This window comes from Dromaius novaehollandiae, unplaced genomic scaffold, assembly GCF_036370855.1.
Source record: "Dromaius novaehollandiae isolate bDroNov1 unplaced genomic scaffold, bDroNov1.hap1 HAP1_SCAFFOLD_33, whole genome shotgun sequence".
NCBI classification, from domain to species: domain Eukaryota; kingdom Metazoa; phylum Chordata; class Aves; order Casuariiformes; family Dromaiidae; genus Dromaius; species Dromaius novaehollandiae.
This window is the reverse complement of record NW_026991456.1, coordinates 3,049,087-3,056,462: the sequence shown is the minus strand read 5'-3', so window position 1 is coordinate 3,056,462 and position 7,376 is coordinate 3,049,087. Positions and strand designations below refer to the sequence as shown.

Below are 7,376 nucleotides of genomic sequence, written 5' to 3'. Positions count from 1 at the left end.
AAGAAATTTCCACTTCATTTAGAAGCACAGCAGAACAGGAAGACACGCACCAGAATTGCGTTACAGTTGCTGTTGATAGGCTTGGTTTCAGCCACCGTTCAAATGTGAGCATGTGCAAGAATCACTCCACAGGAGTGCACTAAGCTGCACTTCCACTGAACCTACCTGAAACACTGCAAGTACTAATTCATGTCTGCGTCAGATGATTGATATTTTTGGTCCTCAGCTCCATCAGCAAACATCCACAGCCGGTGACACCAGTAACTGCCTAGGGGACAACCACCTTGCACCTCCCAGTGCTGCTCGCATATGATATAGCCCAGGACTTAGCTGTGTCCACGCTGCAAGTCAGAGCTCATCCTCCATGGCCAGCCACAGATCTCTGCAGAGCTCCCAGCTGTGACAACGCTCCTTCGACTGCCCGACTAGGCTTCAGCATCTGCAAAGAGGCCAGAACAGTTACTGAGAGGTCAGGCAACTGCGCAGCCCTCCTAGAACTACTCCTTAGTCCCAGGCCCGTGATTGTTCCCATAATTATGACTGACCCTCTATGCTGCTTCAGTCACCCTCTCTGGCTCCATTTCATCGCAAAGATGTCAGAGTGGCTCTCACAGACAGGCAGGCTCACTCAGGCACCTGGCCGCCTCCAGCCTTCGCTAGATGGTCCTCCTCAGAGAAACTCTGCCTCTGAGGGACACTCTGAGAAAGCACTGTCCAGCCAAGGCAGGATAAAAACTAATGTCTCCAAAAACTCCAAACTCTGGAGGGACGGAGCTGATGGGAAACTGACTCATGCTACCAGTACTGTAGATTATGGCTTTGCTGTGTACTACAGCACTGTTGCTCGTACACATGTAATCCCATTTCTCTGCTATAGCAAAGTAACTTTTGTATCTGGCTCCCAAAAGAAACCGTAAATTGTGAAAGCAAAAATCCCAGGTAACAGTTGCATACTTAAGACATCAGTTGTGAAGGACCTTTACTCTCAAAGCACAAACAATACTGGAACCCCTGGACTTCAAATAAGGAAGCTCTGGAAGGTTTACAGCCCAGCATTAATAATACTAGAAGCAGAAATTGTTTGGAGGGGACCAGAACAGCAAAGAGCAAGGAGTTCCAAGGAAAGAAATGAGCAACACTAAAACCAACGATTGCACTTGCTAAGATAAACTCAAAGCATTCTTCATCAGGAAATGACAGCAGGCAGGGGGTGGGGGTGTTGACAGCACAGCATAGCCCCTCGGGAAGCACTAAATATGGGTTGAGTTGTAGATGTAGGGAAGACACGGGTTTGCATAAAGGCAGACCTGACAGAAAAGTGGGCTCAATGCCAGCGTCGCGATCACGACTCAAGCTGCACCACATGGCAGCCCTGCACATGGGCGGACAAGACGCAGTAACTGCAGACTGCGCTGAGAAGTAGGACAGACAACAGTAGCAGCTCCAGACCACCCTACCGTGAGGGCCTGTCCTAACGCCCGAGGACTGCTGCTCTCTGCTGCTCTCTGCCTCCGCGACACCTTCCCCAGGAGCCTCTTCACTGTCTGCTACACACCCCACAGCATCTCTAGTACTCCTCCACTGCACACCCACAGCCCTGTGCCTCTGCAGGCAGAGTCACTGCAGAGGTGTCTGATGTGACCCAAACCAGGCCAATCAATGGCACCCTCTGGGCACTGCTGATCATCATCTCTGCTGAGCACCAACTGCCTCTTGGCACCTGCTGCGCCAGCCAAAACACACTGCAATAACAGACCTTCAGCTGGACACAGGGACAGGGAGCAGAACAGAAGAAAAGAGGGGCAGAGAGCTTGGCAGATGGATGGAGAAAGAATGAGGAGGATAGAGACCTGGCCCCAGGGTTAGGGCGCTGGACAAATGAATAGAAAGAGAGGGATGGGGGGCAGATGGATGGAGGGCTGCAGAGAGGACCGGGGAGCAGAAGAGAGAAAAAGAGGGAAGGGGAGGTGGGCAGAAGAATAGAGAGAGGCAAGGAAGGAAAGGGAGGTGTCCAGAGGGATGGGGAGCAAAAGAGAAGGGGGGAGAACCGGACAGAGGAATGGATACTGGAAGAGAGGGACAGAGAGCCGGTCGGAGTGATGGGAAGAGAATGAGAATGATGAAGAGCTGGCCAGAAAGGTGCAGAGAGAAAAAGAGGGAGGGGAAGTCAGAGAGATGGGACAGAACAGGGGAAGAGAGGGATAGGGAGGCAAATAGATGGATGAGGAGCTGAACAGCGGGACAGAAATAGAGAGAGAAGGCTGGAGAGGCGGACAGAGGGCCAGAAGGCAAAGAGAAGTACAGAGAGGCAGATGAGAGTGGCAAACGGATGGGGAGCTGGACAGAAGGACAGCGGGCAGGTAGCAGGATAGGGAGAGGAAGAGGACGATGAAGAGCTGGATAGAGTGATAGGGAGCCAGTTAGAAGGATGTACATATTCACAGAGGGATGGAAAGAGTACAAGAAGGATGGGGAGCTGGGCAGAGGAATGATAAGTTAAACAAACAGAGCCACGGGGAAAGAAAAAGAAGGATGGAGCACTGGACAGAGGGACAGGGAGCGGAAATGGATGGATCCAGACAGCCTGGAACAGCCCTCACCACGCTCCACCCACACTCACCTGCCGAGCACGCAGAGCGCTCTGCACACCGCTGTGCCCAAAGTCTGCTTGTGGGCCTGCTTGCCTCTTTCCCTACAGCTCTGGGGTGTCTACATCTGCAGGAACGAGGGTGCACACACAGGCCCAGGCTGGGAACCCTGTGTTCAGTCACAGTATTTTAGTATTCCTTGTGCATTAGCCCCTTTCAGATGCTTAACCCCAAATGCCCTCAGCCCTTAACAATTTCAGTACCTGTGGCACCTAGTTTTTCCACGCTCTCAAATCTTGCTTGCTCTTTCCTGTCTTGTTTGAAAACCCTCCCAGACCCCTTCTGTACTTACGTGCTTCCTCAAAACAGTATCACAGAAATCAACAAAATGGGCTGAGCTGCATCCCTTCGAGTTGCTGGCCCTCAGAACAGCATCCTGCAAGTGAATCAAACCACCAAGGTCACTGGGAGATTCTCATTTTAGAGCTTTTTTTCCCCCCAAAGCTTTAATGATGGTTCTCTAACCTGGGCAAATGCAGATCCTCCCTTAAGCGCTGTAGCAGTTTTTATTCTGGGGTCCCAAGTCACTGTTATGACATTAAGCAGCAAAGCAAGGCAAAGACAGGTGGGGTCACAGCTTACCCATCATAGCCAAATTCCTATTTTAGGCCTCACTGGTTATTCTAGGTAAACAGACCAAAACAGAGCTCCAAACAGGCAGGTGAGGCTTCACACAGACCTTGTGGCCCTGCTAGCAACAGCAATGCCATAGGGACTGGGCTACCAGTTGCTATTGCCCCCCTCCTTTGCTGGTCCATGCATTGCGGCTTATTACTCACAAGTCCGGTAAGGACACAGCCAGCCTTCCTGCGGCCGAAGGCTCCTCATCAGGACCAGGCAGAGAACCTTTCCACCGGCATTTGGATTCTCCTGGCTGCTCTCAACATGTGATAATGACAAAGGTCTGAGGGCGGTGGTAGCCTGTAGTTCTTCACGGCAACATATAGTCGTTCCCCAATGTTCTGAACACCTAGGAGTAACACAATTTATAAATACAAAAATACTACCGCTATAGGGTGTAAAGGCAAGCTAAAATTTCTGCAGCCAAAGAAAACCTCTTCGTGTCTGACAGAACGAGCCGTACGCATCAGCACCTAAAGCTCCAAGCTATATAGTAACCCCTCCCGGACGACGTTCTTCTGGCAGGTTGCGGATCTGAACTCCTCCATCTTGCCTAAGAGTCTCTGTTGGGACATAACAACTTTGCCAGCCAGGGCTTGTTGATGGAGGCATAGTAAAATCCATCGCTCTACAAAAGTAAGCAAAGCAAAAAAAAAAAAAGAAAAAAGAAAAGAAAAGAAAGAAAAAGAAAAAATTCAAAGCTCTGCAGAAAATCATAAGAAAGCAAAGTTGTTTATAAGCACAAAAGCAGATCTAATACGCACACAAGCAAGGTTAAACGAGAAGATGCAAGTCACAAATATCGCTTCCCCCAACCCCTGTTCTGGAAGCCATGATGACAGTCGGACTTGCGTGAAAGGGAAGTTAGACTAAGTAGCCGCTAGAGAGTAATCTTTCAGAAACCTGCGTCCGTATTTTTGGCACAGCCATGCTCTGCCCCTCAGTCAATTCAGACACGCACAAGAAGATCCACTGCTTGTAACGCTTGCACATGAACCCCCCCTGCTTGTTAAGATTGGTGCCCACTGTGCCACTTGGATAGATGATACTCTGCTGTCTACTCATTTCCCTGATGTTACCACTTTAGGGAGGATTGAGGAAATTGGATTGCCTCTGTGCTATCAAGGGCAAAAGTCTCAAAGATGGTTACAGCCCAGATTGCTGCTAAACAGTCTTTCTCACAGCCGGAGAATTTTTGTTCTGGCCTCAAAGGAGATGTAAAGATCATGCTACTGGCACCCACTTTTCCTACCACTGTTTTCTAACGGTGCTGCTCCCACAGAGTCAGCAGATGTGAAAAGCATTACTGAAAAAGGCTTGCCTTGTCCTGGGAATTTGAGGGCAGCAGGTCTTACAGCCACTTCTCCCAGTTTAGTGAAAGCAGCATGACATTCCCTGTTCCAGTTCCGTTCCCAACTCCCTTCCAGTAATTTCCACCACAGTCTGCTGATACCGGCAAAGCGATGTTAACACTGCTGGAGGAAATTAAATCCCCCTAAAATTGCTCTAAATTGGAATTGATGAGAAGGTGCCTTAATTCCACAAGGCTTTAACCTTTCTTCTATCTACTGTCTTCCTGTTTCCCCAAATACCATTGCCAGGTAACTAACTGGGGGTTGCACTAATTGAGCCTTCCTGAAATTGATCTCTTAATTTTACGCTTCAGACACTTCTCTATCTCATTCTCTCACTCTCACTTCCTCTTCAGTACCTCTGGTTGCTTGACCACCATTCCCCCAAGATAATAATTCGCTGTCTCGTAGCTCTTAAAGTATGATGCTTCACAGACACGTAAAGTCACACGCACATAAATGAATGTATGCAGCATACGTTTTCTAACGTGCACAGACCTTCCGTTATATGTTGGTGATATATTATTTGGATCACTGTTAACGGGGATCCTTCCTCGCCAGGAGGAGCGGGCTTTCCCTTTCTGGCAGAGGGAGACAGCTTTCACTTGATTTCATTTGATTTTATTACTTCAGCTTGCTCACATTTTTTAGTCTCTTCAACTTAAGCCATGGCAATTAATCTAAACAAGTATTATATTTTTCCCTTTCTATATATGCATGTATGATAACAAACCCAAATAGAAACAACCAAAGCAAAATTAAGGCCGATACAGTTAACAATAGCCACAGGGTAGGAATGGGTTACTTAGTCCTCAGTGCTGCCTCTGGGAGGCCAAAATAACTAACAGTCATTATCAATAGTTACTTTAGTTACCCGTGCCAGAACGCCTCCTGCCATAGCCGTTTCTGGTGATATCAAGGGTCCGCTGCATTTTGGCTTCCTTGTTTCATCCCATTCCTTAGGTATTGTGGCGGACAGATGAGTGAACTTTTGCCTTAAACATTTCTTGGTACATAAGGTGCAAGCAAACCAAAACCCCGAACAAGCCATCTGTTCCCAGCGGAAACAGGACTGAGCTGCTGCGACCCCTGAAACGGTCTCCCTGCGACCATTCGGGACACACCGAGCCTGCGCTGAACCGGACCACGATCGGACAGAGACTTTGGGACCTGGACTGCAAATTACTGCCGCTTAGCACAACTTCTATAAAACTTGCTTAGCATGAGTAGCTAAATTTGCTGAAGCCTTAGGCCGCACTCCCTAGTTCAGTGAGAAAGGGCCCCAGAGCTGGTGCAGACTGGAAGATAAGGGAGTTACAAGCAGTTTGCATTCCTATGCGTCACACTCCAGGAGGGAGGATGTCAAGGCTTTGAAATAAGGCCTGCTTGGGCACCAGGACCCTGGGAAACAAAGCCTCCCCTCACTGCTGAAACAGTGTTAATTAGGGTGGGTCTGGATTATATCCTCTTCGTCAGAACCTTGGAAGATAACACCTACTGTCACTGCTGGGGCAGTGCTAATTGCTGGAACAACACCTGTTTGTCAGGGCCCTGAGAAAGAAGGGCAGAACCCGAGGAATCAAAACACATTTGTCAGCAGAAACCGCAACAGTAAAGATAAGGGAGAAAAGCAGCCTGCCTGGGAACAACGATGAGACCCAATAGGGAGCAGGAGACCCCAAACCCAAAAATTACTATTGGTCTGAACTACCGCGTGAGGGGTGGGAAACTTAACTTGAAAAAGCTATAATTGCCCAAGGATTTCTTTGTTCAGGATCCCTCTTTGGAGGCACCCAACTCGAGCTGTAACTACTGCACGCGTGTCATTACAATTTATTTATTTAATTTGCCTTGATTTGGCTCTGAACTTTTCAGCAGGAACCTAGGGTCGGACCCTGCTCAAGTTGTAATTACTGCACACGCATCGCTAAAATTTACACCCAGGGTGAAGAGGACCAACAGGACGCCGCTGGATCCACGAGTGGTGATATCTCTTTCTCTCTCCCCCTTTTCTCTCTCTCTCTTTCTCTCTCTCTCCCCCCCTTTGCCTTTCCCCACCTTTTCTCCCCACTCCGTGGAAAATAAAGTTAAAAGGTTGTACGATATTTGACCGGTTTTAGCGTCTTAATCTCGTCCTTGGGATCGTAACGACCCCCCCCCCCCAATATTGGATCAGGACAGGTATTAATTACAAAAAACTGCCTGTCCATCTTTTCTCTTTGTCAGCATTTGCTATCCTTGGTTCCATCTCTGTAACAAAGAGAGGGACTTGCATTTTACTTTCAATGGAACACTTAGATTTATGCATGTTCTTTTTCTCTTTACCGTGTTGTTTTTCTCCTCCCCCCCTTTTTTTTCTTCTCTCCTTTTCTTTAAAGGAAAGTTCTTAATACAGCACTTTGCATCATATGTTACAGGGTAAACAGTTTGGAAACATTACATACAGCAATTAGGGCCAGGTTATTAGACAGGCAGGCACATTGCCTAATACTTACCTAACGCCATCTTCCATGAAACCTTATTTTTGTTCTGCTTCAGTATTGTTACTGTTCTCAAACCCTTGTATACACATGCTTAACCAACAATTCTCTCAGTCTTTAACTACATGGAAGAATGGTAGCACTTGATTTGCCTGTCTCTGTTTCAAATCTGTTACCTTTTTGAGACAGCTCCTAGATTCCTCTTATGCTTGGATGCTGGCCTCACAGGCGATAACCAAAATGAACAACTGGATCCCTAGGTCTAGCTGCTTCTC

General features: G+C 48.0%; 1 long non-coding RNA gene across 1 annotated transcript; it reads right to left on the bottom strand.

Annotated features, from left to right (window-relative positions):
* Nucleotides 1–210: 210 nt before the first annotated feature.
* On the bottom strand, nucleotides 211–7,376 carry LOC135326624 (uncharacterized). The gene is made up of 4 exons (XR_010386925.1): nucleotides 7,278–7,376; nucleotides 3,428–3,618; nucleotides 2,941–3,024; nucleotides 211–439 (listed from the first exon to the last, which is right to left on the bottom strand). It is a non-coding gene; the product is annotated as an uncharacterized LOC135326624 (long non-coding RNA).